This window comes from Macaca mulatta, chromosome 18 (genome assembly GCF_049350105.2).
Source record: "Macaca mulatta isolate MMU2019108-1 chromosome 18, T2T-MMU8v2.0, whole genome shotgun sequence".
Lineage (NCBI taxonomy): Eukaryota > Metazoa > Chordata > Mammalia > Primates > Cercopithecidae > Macaca > Macaca mulatta.
Window position 1 is genome coordinate 25537485 of NC_133423.1, and position 14786 is coordinate 25552270.

The 14786-nt window shown below is 39.9% G+C and overlaps 1 protein-coding gene and 1 long non-coding RNA gene across 25 annotated transcripts in view; one reads left to right on the forward strand and one right to left on the reverse strand.

Annotated features, from left to right (window-relative positions):
- Window positions 1-2986, reverse strand: part of LOC144336447 (uncharacterized) — a 30170-nt gene extending 27184 nt beyond the window's left edge. The window contains exon 1 of the long non-coding RNA XR_013408268.1: window positions 2814-2986. This is a non-coding gene — a long non-coding RNA (uncharacterized LOC144336447). The remainder of the gene's footprint in view (window positions 1-2813) is intronic.
- TCF4 (transcription factor 4) overlaps window positions 1-14786 on the forward strand; it is a 363540-nt gene that overhangs the window by 135142 nt on the left and 213612 nt on the right. The gene's annotated exons all lie outside the window — the stretch shown is intronic.

The window sequence follows — 14786 nt, forward strand, 5'->3', positions numbered from 1 at the left end:
AGGCCTCTTTGCTAGTTCATTAGTTAGGGACATCTTGGTCTTTTTTTTTTTTTTTTTTTTTAATGACGCTTTTCCGCTTGAGGTTATCTCAGTATCAGCTCTTAGGTATTAGACTTATAATGTGGCACAAGTAATTTCTGAGAGAAGAAATTATTAATTGTGGTCTTATTTGATTTTACTTTGGGAATTTTGATTTTTTTAAATGTTAAATTTAAAATGTCCTCCTGAAATATTAACAAGTATGACTCGTTTGAGCCTCATCCTTGGTGTTATTAGCAATCCTGATTGTTGAGCTAAGGCTGGTAGTCAGGAGTCAGGAGAACTGAGTTTTTTTCTTCTACTTCTTCTATTCTTCTTCTCCTTCTTTTTCTTTTCTTTTTCTTTCTTTTTGTTTTTGTTTTTTTGAGATAGTCTCTCTCTGTTGCCCAGGGTGGAGTTCAGTAGGATGATCTCTGAAGCCTCAACTTCCTGGGCTCAGGTGAGCCTTCCACCTTAGCCTCCTGAGCAGCTGGGACTACAGCTGTGCACCACCACGTCTGGCTAATTTTTGTATTTTTAGTAGGGACGGGGTTTTACCATGTTGGCTAGGCTGGTCTTGAGCTCCTGACCTGAAGTGATCCGCCTGCTTCAGTCTCCCAAAGCACTGGGATTACAGGCATGAGCCACCACGCCCAGTCAAGAATTGAGTTTTCTATTCTGTTTTGCTACAGCTGCCTGTGGGTCCTCTGGTCAGGTCGTTTTCACATCTTTAGATTGAGGGAGGAACAGCTCTTTAGGTGATCTCTGAGGTAGTTTTATCATCTAATGGTCCGTTGATCTTTCGGATACGTCATTTTATCCTTATACTATATTTTCTCTTTGGAGATGTTTTATTGTTCTTTCTCATCCATTCATCTCTATTTTGTGAATACCTTCAAGTGACTTTGCCAGTGATGTGTTTTCCAAATGTAATTCTTTAAAGCCTAACTAAAATAGATATTCCTTTTATAGCTCAGCTGATTCCAGATCTATAGCTGAGGAATTGGATTGGTTGGGGATAATAAAATAATAACTCATTAAGTTGAGTCACCAGGAGAAAAGTGCTGTGCACAGATCAGTATTTGGCATAGAGGTTGTAGGACCTCAATAAATGACTGTTGAGTGAATCAGGGAATTGGATAGATAGGGTTTAAACATTGAATGAAAAGCCCATACATTAAAGTTAGGCCTATACCTTACTGTACCAAGATGACGACCCTAAACCAGAGCCAGTCATATAGAAATTCATGTTTTATTCTATAGGACTCTATCCTTGACTGGACAAAATATTCTGCCAAAATAGGAAACGGACCATATTACAATGTGGCCTATTTCAGTTTTCAGTACACCACAGATTATTTTATGTATAAGCAGAAATAAGTAAAATCAATAATATTTTAGGTCGAGTACAGTGGCTCATGCCTGTAACCCCAGCACTTTGGGAGGCCAAGATGGAAGGATTGCTTGAACCCAAGTGTTTGAGACCAGCCTGGGCAATATAGCAAGATCCTGTCTCTATAGATGATAAAAAAATTAGCCGGGTGTGGTTTTATGCACCAGTGGTCCTAGCCATTGAGAAGGCTGAGGTGGAAAGACTGCTGGAGCCTGGGAGGTTGAGATCACCACAGTGAGCTGAGGTTGTGCCACTATATTCCAGCCTGGGTGACAGAGGGAGACCCCATTGCTAATAATAATAATTATTATTATAATTATAATAAATAATTTGAAAGGCCATTGAAAAAAGTTGTGTTTCTGGTATTCAGCTAAGATAACTGATTTCCCGTTGTCCAGTTGGAGTACATTTCCATCCTTTCTCATTGGTCTTGTTTCCTTTCTAGCCTACTCTATGATATAGCACGGTTAATGCTGTGATCCTCAAACACGTTTAGAGTCAGACTAGGTTTACTAAACCAAGTCTTATAACATTTAGAAGAATTTCTAACCAGAAAAATGTTACTTGAAAATTATGGCCAACAGAGATGTATAGACCTTCTAAATACCTGGGGAAGATTTCTCACATAGAAAGTTATTGACCCAAACAGAAGATAAATCATTTAAGCTTCACATAAAAGTAAAAAGCAGTTTGTATCAGGTAGGAATGCTTTTGCTTCAAAGTAATGGAAAATGTGACTAATGGTAGCTTAAGAATAATTTTTCTCATTCTAGAAGTCTGGTGGTAGGCCCCTGCTGGAAGTGGTTTGCAGCTCAGTGATGTCAGGGCTGATGGCTCTGTGATTCTTTTGTTCTTCCCCTCATTGTCTCAAGATGGGGGTCACAGCTTCTGGTGTCTTCAGGTTTGATGCAGACAGAAGGGGAAGGGTGAGTTGAGCAGTGTCTCCCAACCACACTGCTTCCCTATAATACAGCCCATCTCCAGTTGCAGAGGTTGGGGCAGGGCTGGGAATGCAGCCTGGGAAATAGGAGAGAAGGGAGTCAGGGATTCATACTGGGCTTACTAACTTGCAGTGTTCAATTCACACTTTAATTTTTTTAAGAGAAAAATACATAATTTTCTATTTAATAATTTTGAAAATTAAGAACAAAGCCCTAACTTTCATGTAATAAAAAACATATAAAAAGATGTCTCAACTGTAATTTCCAGTCAGCAAATTAGAGAGGAAGATGGAGGAGGAAAAAAGGTATTGTAGAGAGGAAGGTGGAGAAAGTCCAGGCATGACGTCTTGCATGGGAAGGAGTGTGAGGCCTGCTGTTTGCCTCTCACCTTCAAGGCCTGTGCCTTCATTGTCCTAAGCCTTTGAGCAAGGCAGCAACCAGCCAAAGCCAGCTCTCCTTACCTCTGCTTTCCCCAGAACCTTCTCTTTTAGGTCTCTGGCTTGACTTCCTGCCAGCCTGTCCAGGGCACCCTTGTTACGCAATAGGCCTGTAGCTCCAGTCACCACCCTTTTCTCCAGTCCCCTGGGTGGTCTTTGGCAGAGCCAAAGGCCAGGCTTTACTCCCAGTGCCTCCTACTGCACCCATCCAGAGCAGGCCTGGCACCCTGGAGCACATCCCTGGGACATGCTGCTACAAGCAACAGACAGAGATCTTTCTCCTGGACCATTGCCCAAACAGTTTCCAGGGAACTTACCTCCAGCAACCTGCCATGTCACCGTGAAACACTCAGACAAGAATACCTACTGCCTGGGGGAGAAAACCCTCTACTTTCTTTTAATATGTACACAATTGCAGTTGTTGATTTTTAATGTGAGGATTAGGTGCAGCCAAAAGACATTTAGTTTTAGACAACATGCCACGACTGGATGAAATTGTGAGAGTTGGATCCATCTTTTGTCCAGAAGTTTCCCAACTCTATTGAACAGTCTCATGCCATGAATCAGACACATTGAAACAGAGGCACGGGGAAGGACCATCTATCATTAAAGGTAACCAGGATGTGAAATAAACAGTGCTGCTTTTATTTAGTAGAAAAAGTTTTTCTCTAGGTTTTTTATTTTTATTTATTTTCATGTTTTTATTTACTTACTTTCTTTTTAGACACAGAGTCTCACTCTGTCTGTCACCCAGGCTGGAGTACAGTGACATGATTATAGCTCACTGCATCTTCAAACACCTAGGCTCAAGTGATCCTCCTGCTTTAGCCTCCCAAAGTTCTGGGATTACAGGTGTGAGCCACTGGGCCCGGCCAATTCTCTAAGCCTTTCCTTGGGAAAATACTTTATTTGAATTTTGCGTAAGCCCTGTACTTAAAATGTGTCTGTGACAGTATTAACCAGTACCCTACTTCTTGACTGGATCTTGGGCGGCGGGGGTGTAGTTAAATACTTTGCATTTCTCAAACCTCTCATTACTCCATGGCTCCAGGAGAATAACATCAGTATAGTTATAGTGAACCTCACATCCTTGAAAGTTGTGTGTCCTTCTTAAGTGCTGTATTCATCCTCAATAAAAATAAGACTGCTTTCTTTGTTCACATTATACATTCTTAGAACCAAAGAAACAAAGGAGCTGTGTTGAGCACTGCACGTCTTACAAGGTGTCATGGGACAGTGGATTCTAGGTCTTCAGGGGTCACTTCAGCATAATTCTTGGCTTTTCACTTCCTAGTGATGGGTGATGGGACATTGGGCAAATTTCTTCTGAGCCCTCGTTTTCTGGTTTCCCAGGTGAGGACAGGGATGCCAGCCTGGCCCACCCCTCCCAGGCTCACTGTGAAAGGTGAGGTGACATGATACACTTTGTAACCACTGTGCTCTGCTGTGTGACTGTTAGGGCATTGCGAGGCTACACACTGCTCATCTGTCATTTTTGTCTGGGTAATGAATGGAAAAATCTATAGACTTTGGGGTTTTGGGTGGTAGCAGTTTTAAAATACCTATACCTTCTAAGGAGATTGGAACAGAAGGCAGGAGCAGGTGGAGGTAGTATAGAATGTTCAGTTCTGTAAACATCAAGACCAAAATGAAAAGGCGTCTTTTTTAGCCAGTCCACAAAACAGTAATCCTATAAAATAAGTACCTCTTTGGGGACAGCTGTGTTGGATTCAGATGCTCCCTTTTGTGAAATATTTGCCTTCAGCCATGTTTCTCTCCATTTTAAATGTTCTCCAGTTTCATCTTTAAACACAAGGCCAAGAACACCCTGGTGTGGTGTTTGAGTGGTGAGTCTAGGGAGAACCCATGGACAAATGCAGATTTCTTTGCTTGTGTTGTAGGTCATCTGAATAATGGAGTCACTACAAGGTATGATGGTTTTCATCAAGGAGATAGTTTTACAAATACCTTCCATGTGCTCAGGAATGTTTTGGAGACAGTCCTATTCCACTTCATTTCTTTCTTCTTCACAGATGCTTGGTATAGACTGTTGCCTCTGTATATGGGATTATTCTCTCATTCCCCTTACTCCACAGACGCTTGGTATAGAATGTTGCCTCTGTATTGGATTATTCTCCAATTCCCCTTACTCTTAAGAGTTTTTGAATCCAAAGGAAGCACGTTTTGTTTTGAGTAAAAGGAGGTGTTCAGTGGATCTCATTTTCTTTTCTTTTGCAGAGTATCAGGCCTAGGAACCAACAATTGCAAAATATATGGAGCATAGATTGAGATTAAATTAAATTTATTTCTAAGTGGTTAATAGACACAGCTCACACATTTTTCGTCGTCTTGATGATTGCTTATTAATCACTTCTTAATTCCTTGACACATTAATAGGAAAAATTATAAGGAAGCATCATTTGAAAGTGGTATAAAATACAGCTGGTTATATTGTTTATGTTTAAGATAAACCATTTAAAGCTTTCATGTAGATTGAAAATGCCACAAGAGAACTAACATGGGGGAAGTGGTGGATGGTGGACCTAGCAGAGCACTGTTGTCAGCTGGGCATTGCTGTGAGCACCGGATCACCACTCTCCAGTTCTGTGACCTTGGGCAAGTTTCTTTAGCACTGTGATGAAATGTCTCATCTAAGTAAGTTGCCCTGTGTTTAAATAAAATACCATAAAGCCACCTGGCCCTAAAATTCAGTTAATGCAAATTATTATTACACCTACTATTATGTTATCTACTCCGTTTTTCTGTTCATCGGGTCCGATCAGCTTGGCAAAAGTGATATGCAAACTTGAGCATCATGTAGTGAATTCTGGCAGAGTGTGGAAGTGATTAATTAAATGCCACCCCCTCATGGGCCATATTAAAGCTGAATGAAAATAGAAAGTGTGTAATATCTGATAACATTTGGTGGAGAAGGGGGAGACAGAAAAAGTGAAGGATAAGAGAAAAGGAGACACACATAAAACTAATTTTAGAGCGATAGATCACAAAGTAAGATTTTCTAGCCTTGTATTACTAGCATTGGCTTGGCTTTCTGAGTCTTGAAATTACTAGATTACTAATTGGTAATGGCTTTTCCTCACCTTGGCTGTTCAGACCAAGCTGTACTCTTAACAGCCCAGTAGCCAAATCTGAATGCCTCGGATATAAGCATAAACTCTTTATGGGTAACTGATTGCACTTAACTGGGCAATACCAAATCATGGAAGAAAATGTATTAGTGACCCTGTCTCCTTCAGAACTTTCAGAGTAATTGGAAATGAGCCTAATATCCGTGTTTTTGAAAGCTTTAACAATTGGTCTACTGACAGGATTAAATTCATACTTTATATGGTGTGTGTGTTTTTTCATGCATAAATTTTTTTCCTTATTTATTGATGGTCTTACAAATATTATTTGGAAATTGAGATGCAGTGAGCAGAGATCTTTTAAATATCTTGGCAGACTGCCTCAGTAGCTGTGGATGATCCCTGTTAGCTAGAGAAAAACCAGGAAAAAAAAAAAAACACAACCTGGTAAACAATAGTTTACAAAATGATCTTTGTGTGATTTTGAACAAGCTGTTTTTCATTTTAATCTCAGTTTCCTTATTTCTGTTACTGACCTAACTCATAGAGATGAGGCCAGGGGAGGGTGGGTGAGCTCTCTGAGTTTTTTTGTTTCTCCTGAAATAAAACAATTCTAAATATACATACTTTTGTGTGATTACATTTTCCATTTTTCGCAAAGCCCTAGGTATAGTTTGAGCACCAATTGAAAATAAAAGCAAGCCACCTTCTCCCCATCTTTTCAAGGCATTTTAATAGTTAATGAGATTTTGCCCCTTACCCTCATGAGTTTCATTTGGTTCTGAAATAAAAATTTACGGCTGTTCTCTCAGCTGAGCTGATACTAGTTTAAGAGTGGAATTGAGTTCACACCTGCTCTGGCATAAAAAGCCTCTATGTGACTTCTTTAAAATATTCACAGAGCAGAATAAGAGAGAGTACTCACTATCTCTACAATTGTAATAACTCCACAGTAATGTTACTTGCAAGCACTTTAGAGAAGCTGCTCTATAAATGGACTCTAATCTGCTGATATTGTCCACAGATAGATGCCTCCCCTAAGTCACCTGTGTTCCTCAAGGTGGAATGTGGTTTGTGTAGGCGGTGGGTCTACATTAACACTGTAAAGTGTACGTATGGGAAAATCTTTGCATTTGCGAGGCCATTTAGCCGTTCAAGACATGGTCCGTTAGGCAGCGTACAATGGGTTTTCTGAGTGTTCTGGTTAAGGAGCAGGATGTGTAAAGTAGTATACATTTAGGCGGATAATTAATAATTAGTGTAGGCTTGTAAGGCTGTAATAGAATATATAAATTTCAGCACCTGTTAAAGTTTTATCAGAGCAGATCACCTTTCCTTACTGCGAGGGAATATTCCTGCCTGTAGAAAAATAAAGTGCTCCCACTACACGCGAAAAACCTTTATGATGAAAGGAGGACTGCTTTTTATAACAGATATTATTTTCTATGGTCACTGTGATTAGGTGACATTTTAGCAGTCACATTTAAAGAGCGTTCCTAGACAATAGTATTTTGTAGGGGTTTGCCTGTAGGTGGCAAAACGCTGCATAGAAACAATATTTTAGTGCATTCTAATAGTCAGATACAGTTTACTTGTCAAAAAATCCACCTACCCCCCACTTTTCCCCCCCACAAAACAATAGGGTTGTTCATTTGATAAGTTCATCACAAGTAAATGCTCAGAGCGAAAGCCTTTTCTAGTGGCTACGTTGGAAGGGGTAGAGAAGATGAAACATAGATCCCAAGTTCAGTTTTTGGCTTTAGTTGTATCATAAGCGGTTTTTACACTTCATATCTTAGCTGTCTTCATTTTCAGACATAGAGGAAGTGCTCCCTTACAGCAGTGAGGGAAAGGGCAAATGATATATTTGTGAAAGCAAAGCAGACTATCTTACTGCTTTAAAAGTTTCATTGGCTGCTTGATAAATAAAATTAACATGTTATCGATATGTCTGCAATCATATGGTCCTCAGTATATGTATTTTTTTAAGCCATCTATATAAATTCCATTTATTCTAGAAGCTGCCCAAAATGATAAACTTCAACACTCAAATGAGTCTTTAGTTCGTACAGTCATTCATCCAGCAAGTACTTTTGGAAAGCTAGTACCTGCAAGTCCTATGTTAGGTACTAGATAGTGGCAGGCCGCTTTTCTTGCTTTCAACTTGGCCCACATCCTAATACAAGAATTAGGTAGATATCAGATAATTACAGTTCAGGGAGTTGGGGAAATAATCCGTGTGTTCCCAGGGTGTTGTTGCATACATATCAGGGATACTCCACCATCAGCTTCCTCATAATAACGTCTAATCTTTTTTTTTTTTTTGAGACAGGGTCTCACCCCGTCCTTCAGGCTGGAGTGCAGGGTTGCAATCATAGCTTACTGCTGCTTCAAACCTCTGGGCTTAAGATCTTCCCTCCTCGGCCTCCTGATAGCAGGGACTACGGGCACATGCTACCACACCTGGCTAATTTTTTCTATTTTTATTTTTTGTAGAGACAAGGTCTCACTCCGTTGCACAGGCTACTCTGGAACCTCTAGCCTCAAGCAGTCATCCCGCCTTGCCCTCCTAGAGATTACAAGTGTGAGCCACTGTGCCCAGTTTGGCTAAGATTTTTGAGTACTCACTGTGTACCGGGCACTTGCTAAGAACTTTACACGTATTATCCTGCCTACTCCATATAATAAACTTCTTTGTTAGGCATTGTCATTACAGAGGAGGCAATTGAGGATCAGAGAGATTAGGTTACTTGCCCAGTGTTGTGTAGCTGGTAAGTGGCAGAACCCAGATTTGAAGCGAGATCTGCTGAACCCTAAAGCCTTTGTCCTTACCCACCACTGCATTGCCTCCTTTGTAGAGAATTTAGAAAGAATTCCCAGAGGTGGAATAGCAGCTAAACATAGAATGCCTGATAACAATAGTAGGCTAGTAAAACAAAGGGGTTTTTCTCCTTCATATCAGGTGTCTGGAGGCAGGAGGCTGCCTATGTGAGTTCAGCAAATCAATGTTTCTGTCTTCCCATTCTGCCCTCCTCAGCATGCTGATTTTCATTCTTCAGCTTTTTCCTCTCCTCTTGCATTTCTTTCTTGCAGGCTGGCTCTTGAGCCTCACACACAACGTTAGAGTCCCCTAAAGGAGGCAGGGGAGGAAGAGATTAGAGTAGCATTTATCCTTACAGATATCCTATTCCATCCAGGAAGGGGGAAAAACATTACCAGAATCTGGTGGTCTTGAGCAGGATTCTGCTAACAACTTATTGGCTAAACCTCTAGCAGACATCTATCCATAGCTGCAAGGGAAGCTTGGAATGTGAACTCTTAGAGCCATGGTTGGGTCTCTGACTCAAGAGACAGGCAAGGGAGGAGGGAGTTAGGAATGGCTATTGTATGGATTAACATGAATTTTCTTAATAATATACGTGGTAATGCCTGAGCTTCATCTTAAAAGTGAGTTAGAACTATCCTGGTGGAAAGAAAATTACCAGTTGGTAGAGATACTTGAGCAGAGCCTTGGGAGCTGGAAGACGTAACAGGAATACTGGAACTGAAGTCATTCTATGAGATGACTATGAGATGTAGTTCCGCAGAGGAAGGGATGACAGGCTGATATGGTTTGGCTGTGTCCCCACCCAAATCTCATCTTGAATTGTAGCTCTCATAATCCCCACATGTTGTGGGAGGGACCTGGTGGGAGGCAGTTGAATCATGGGGGGTGGGTTTTTCCCATGCTGTTCTTGTGATAGTGAATACATCTCAGGAGATGTGATGGTTTTATAAAGGCCAGTTCCCTTGCACATGCTATCTTGCCTCCCACCATGTAAGACATGCTTTTGCTGCCTCTTCACCTTCCACCGTGATTGTGAGGCTTCCCTAGTCATGTGAAACTGTGAGTTCATTAAACCCCTTTTTCTTTATATATAATTATAAATTATAATTAAAATCTTTATAATTATACCATCTCAGGTATTTCTTTGTAGCAGTATAAAAATGCTCTAATACACAGGTGAAGCTGGAATAGAATCCTGGCCCCAGAAAAATGACGGGTCTGTTGTGTTTAGGAGTGGAAGATGTCTGATTTTCAATGAAGCATGTGGTAAACTACTCCAGGATTGATTTTAAATAGTGAGATACCATGATATGATTTATGATTTAGGACAGTCAAGCAGCTGTGAATAGTAGGCAACTTGAGGGCAACGAGATTACTCAGGAGGTGATTAAGGCAATTCCAACAGGAAATGATGAGATTGAGCTGAACTGGGAACAGTGAGGATGAAAAGGAGGATGGTTTTGAGTGATATTAAAGTGATGGAAATGGTTAGACTTGGTAACTGATGGGTAAGGCAGGGGTCATCCTTGGCTTCTTGGTGTGTGGCTTGGGCCACCTGGTGGATGGCAGTGCCGTTTGTTAAGATGTAGAATATTTGAGGAGAAGGAATTCATGGGGGATTAAGGCAGTCATTTCAGTTTTGGAAATGAATTTTTGACATGTCTGTGGGTGGACAGATTTGTGATTCCGGGTTGGGATTGCAGATTTGGCACGCAGTATTAATATTTCATAATTGAAGTCATGGGAATAAATAAGTTCCTCAGAGAGAGACATGAGCCACCACCAACAAGGCAATTTATTGCATTGTGACAGCTCTAACTTTCAGAAAGTTCTCAATTCTGTAGCTGTCAGCCTGAAATACTCATTTTTCCCTCTGAAGCTAACTAGTATTGTGTATTGTCTCTCTTTCCACTGTTTTCAAGGATGATAATCTTGGCTTCCTTCAAAAGCGCAATTGGAAAACTTGCAACACATCATAGAACATGGTTTAACCACACCTTATATTCCCGGTCACCATCCTCTGCTGTGTTCTAGTTTGTCTCTTTTTCCCTCCAAGTGGTGAATCCAAGTCTTACCCTAGTATTCCAGATCTGGTTTGCTCAATAGTGGATCTGCTCTCGTTTTTAGTGTTAATGCAGTCTAAGATTCTGTTTATACATTCATATTTTAGCATTGACTGAAAATGGAGCTTGTGGTCCACTAAAATCATTAAGTGTTTTTAACATTAATTGCTTTCCAACCAAGGCTTCCATGTCTTTGTGTATAATGGGACTTAATACGTATCCTCATCTGATTTCTTCGTGTTGGCTTTGGTCTGCAAATGTGCAATAATTCTGTCCTTTCACTCTGTTGATACAGGAAGTGAGATGGTGTGATGCTTAGGAATGCAAACTCTTGGGTTTATATCCTGGCTCTGCCCGCCCTTTACGACCTGGGTGACATCTAAGTTGCTTTCTCTGAGTCACAGTTTCCTCATCTCTGTGTTGAAGGTATTATAAAATCCATCTGTTGGGATTGCTGGGTGAAATAAATGAGGTAATGCATGTATAATGCATAGAGGAATCCCCAGAACATCATCAACACTGTGTAATTTTTCACCGTTACTATTGTAGGGCATATGAGCAGTTAAGGGCGCTGTTTTTATGATTGTGGATCCTTTTCTCTACTTTCTGGAGACAAAGTTTAAGGCAAATGGTTCATCTATGACAAATGGAAGAATGAAATGTGGTTCTTGATTTTGAGTTGTGTAATGAACCCAAATTTACCAGGCAATGGATAGGATATGATGATTACTAAATTTGCCATTGACTGATAGTTAACCAGCTACCTTGTTGGGTCTCTTGAGAAAAGAACTAAAACAAACAAGAACAACAGCAACAAAAGCTTAAAATTACCTGAACAAAAGTCTTAGATGTTTCTTTACCTACGCTTAATGTTAAGGCAGAGAATTCCAAGGTGAGCCAGCTACTCAATACAGGTGCTGAAGGTTATGTGAAAATTTGGGTTAACACTAATGATAGATTGAGAGGTAACTATTTGTTTTACAGACTGCTTGCCAGGGGATGCCCATATTAGACTATGAAAATTAGACTCATGGCAAATTTTCAGGAACATGGTTCTTGTGATAAACAAGATCTCTGGAGGGTGATGTGTGAGCTCACAGGGGAGTTTTGAGAACAGGTTTTTGTTGTTGGACAGTAACCTGACAGCTAGGCATACTCAGAGGGAGGGCATAGATTAGTATCCAACAACCTGTTTTAAAACCAAGCAATGGGACCCCATACAAGGTCCAGGTTGACTGGAACCAAGGTTAGATCAACCTGACTTGTTTTTATAGTAAACATCGCAATGGTGACAAGTCAGCAGGGTCATCAGCACACTGTTTGCAGTTACAGACTTCCCTCTGGACAAACCATTTTCAGCTTCCTCTGTTTGGTCACACCCACAAGAAGTACGTACGAATGGTATCTTTAAAAAGCTAGCCCATCTTGGTTCATTATACCAGTATGTAGGATTTCTGTAGACTCTGGGCTGGTTACGACCTAGAGCTGCAGAAGGGTGCAGAGCTTCATGTGTTCATTCTGTACTGTGAAAAGTTTTTTGCACATTTGTGGAAATGCAAAAGTTCTTCTATGCACCTGGCTTCTGTTCCGGTCATTTCCTTGTATATGGGTTTTGATCTGGTGTTATTGGAAGAAGGAAGCTACCCATTCTGAGATCTCAGATTTCATTGTATCCAATTATTTATAAGACCTGAGAGGTGCTTTATTAGTTAGGAAGCGTTTCAGATTTTCTCTGTAGCTTTTAAAAATCATCCTGACTTCCTATGTGTTATTTTTTGCATTGGCACCCATTGCCAATGCTATGTCTCAGAAGAGCTGAGACTTGTGGCCAATAATCCTTAGAAACTGATGGGGCTGTAGAATTTATTCCTCTATCACCCTTTTTGAAAATAAAATAAAGTTATATTTTTCATTTACATGGATGGACAAATTGGAGTCTTTAAAATAAAACCTACTTCCCCTTTTCTTTTTCTGATCATTTGTAGCAAAAGCTTAGTGGTTTTCGGTAGAACTGCTTTGTTTTGAAAATCAAATTGAAGACCAACTTGATTCTGCCTGCAGAGCAAAGCTATCTGCCTTTTTAGAAAATCTGGATGGTTAAATTGGAAGCACGTTCTGCACATGGTTTAGCAGTTAGTAGCCTGGAAAATGACCCAATAGCCAAGATAGTTTTTTTTTTTTTTAATCTTCATTGTAAGTGCTTGTTTAAAGTTTAAGCTTGTAATTGACTATTTTGCACATTGTTCATTGTTAATTCTTTTCAGGCTATTATAGTTTTGTAAATACATTGCCTGCTAAGTTGTGTCGGTGGAGGAACATTAGTGCTATAAGAAAATCCAGTTAAATGTGGTGTTTAAAAGCATTACCAATTAGCACTTGGGACTGGATCACCACGATTTCTTAGTGATCCCAGAGAAGTCAGTTTCTGTTGATTTCCCATTTATTTAAAATGGGTATGACAGCATTCTTTTTGGAGAATAGGGCAGCACACAAATGCACACTATGTTGTGGCCTGCTGAAGAGTTTCCACTGATTTGTGACTATATTACTCAATATTGCTTTGTAGCACCCTTAGTGTAATCCACATGGAAGGGGCAAAATCCTTCTGTATTTTACTTAATATATGATTACATAATACATATATTACTTTCTCCATATATAATATACAGTAGTACCTATTTTACTATTTTTATTCATTATAATGAAAATAATAAATTTATTGCATGGCATCTACCATCTAGCTCAAGCTGCTCTATTTTGTATTGTTTAATTTTGAGAAAAGCTAATATTGGCTAATAATTAAAAAATGGGAGAGGAGTTAAATTCTGTCTCTCAGATAGTAAAGACCGCCAGGACATGGACATAATCATGGGAAATAATGGGGTGGATAGAATGTGATTTATCTGTGTATGTTAAAGAAAGTAAAATAGTGATCGTGAATGTACTGAATATAGCTTAAGCTATTTATCATTATGTACAAATGGAAACCTACACAAAACCCCTGTTGATTAAGTTTTATCTGAAACAAAGGATATGATTGGAAGTGGAGAATGGGAGACTATTTTAAGAGCATGTGATAATCCAGCTAGAAGCTTCAGCAAATCTGTGGTCAAACTAGAGAACAGAAAGAAAGGGCAAGGAAGCTTGATTTGGTTATGCAAATTTGGAGCACATGTTGGAGTTTGGACCTAATGGATTGTTGCACTGGATTTGGTCATCACATGATGCTTTTCATAGCAAATGTTATCTGAGCCATTAATTCAAACACTGAGAAACGCAGGCCATGTGTAGGCAGAACCGCAGCCTTTTTATCCCTCAAAACAAAATGTAAAAGGTGGCCTTGATGGTTGGACCTTATAAAGAAGAAAAAGAAAGAAAGAAAGAAAGAAAAAGGAGCAAGTAGTGAAGGAAAAAGCGCCCAGAGTGGAAACAGGCATGCGTATTCAGAGATAAATCCAATAAACAGACACCCCAAAGTTATGCTGTGTAAGAATAGACACGCTGTAAGAAATTTCTAGCTATCAGGCTAACAGGATGGAAAACTGGAGAGCACAGAGCAATTACTTATGAAGAAAGAGGCACAGTTGACATCAAGTGTTATAGAGGAGACTGGCATGATTACAGGAAGATGTTGAGAATATCAGAAAACATCCCCAAATTAAGAGTGCCAGAAAGACGAAAGATTACCAATGAGATCATGATAAATAATAATGAGCTGTTTCTCAAAGCACCTGAAGGAGGGGCCTGAAAAATGGTTTGTCAAGCCTGGAAGACAGAGAAAGGGTAATGTATTGACGGACGATAGAGACACTGCTAAAAAATAAATGAAATTTTCACCCCAGTGTTCACAAAGGAGGAGGTGGTGGGGACAGATGCCAGACACAGACACAAATTTCCCAGGGGAGAATGAAGAAATACAAAAGAAATCAGGATCGTGCTAAAACAGGTGATCAAGGGGTGAGTAGAAAAAAACAAATAAAATCCCAAAGCTTACCAGTACTCACCTAAAAATCTTCAAGAA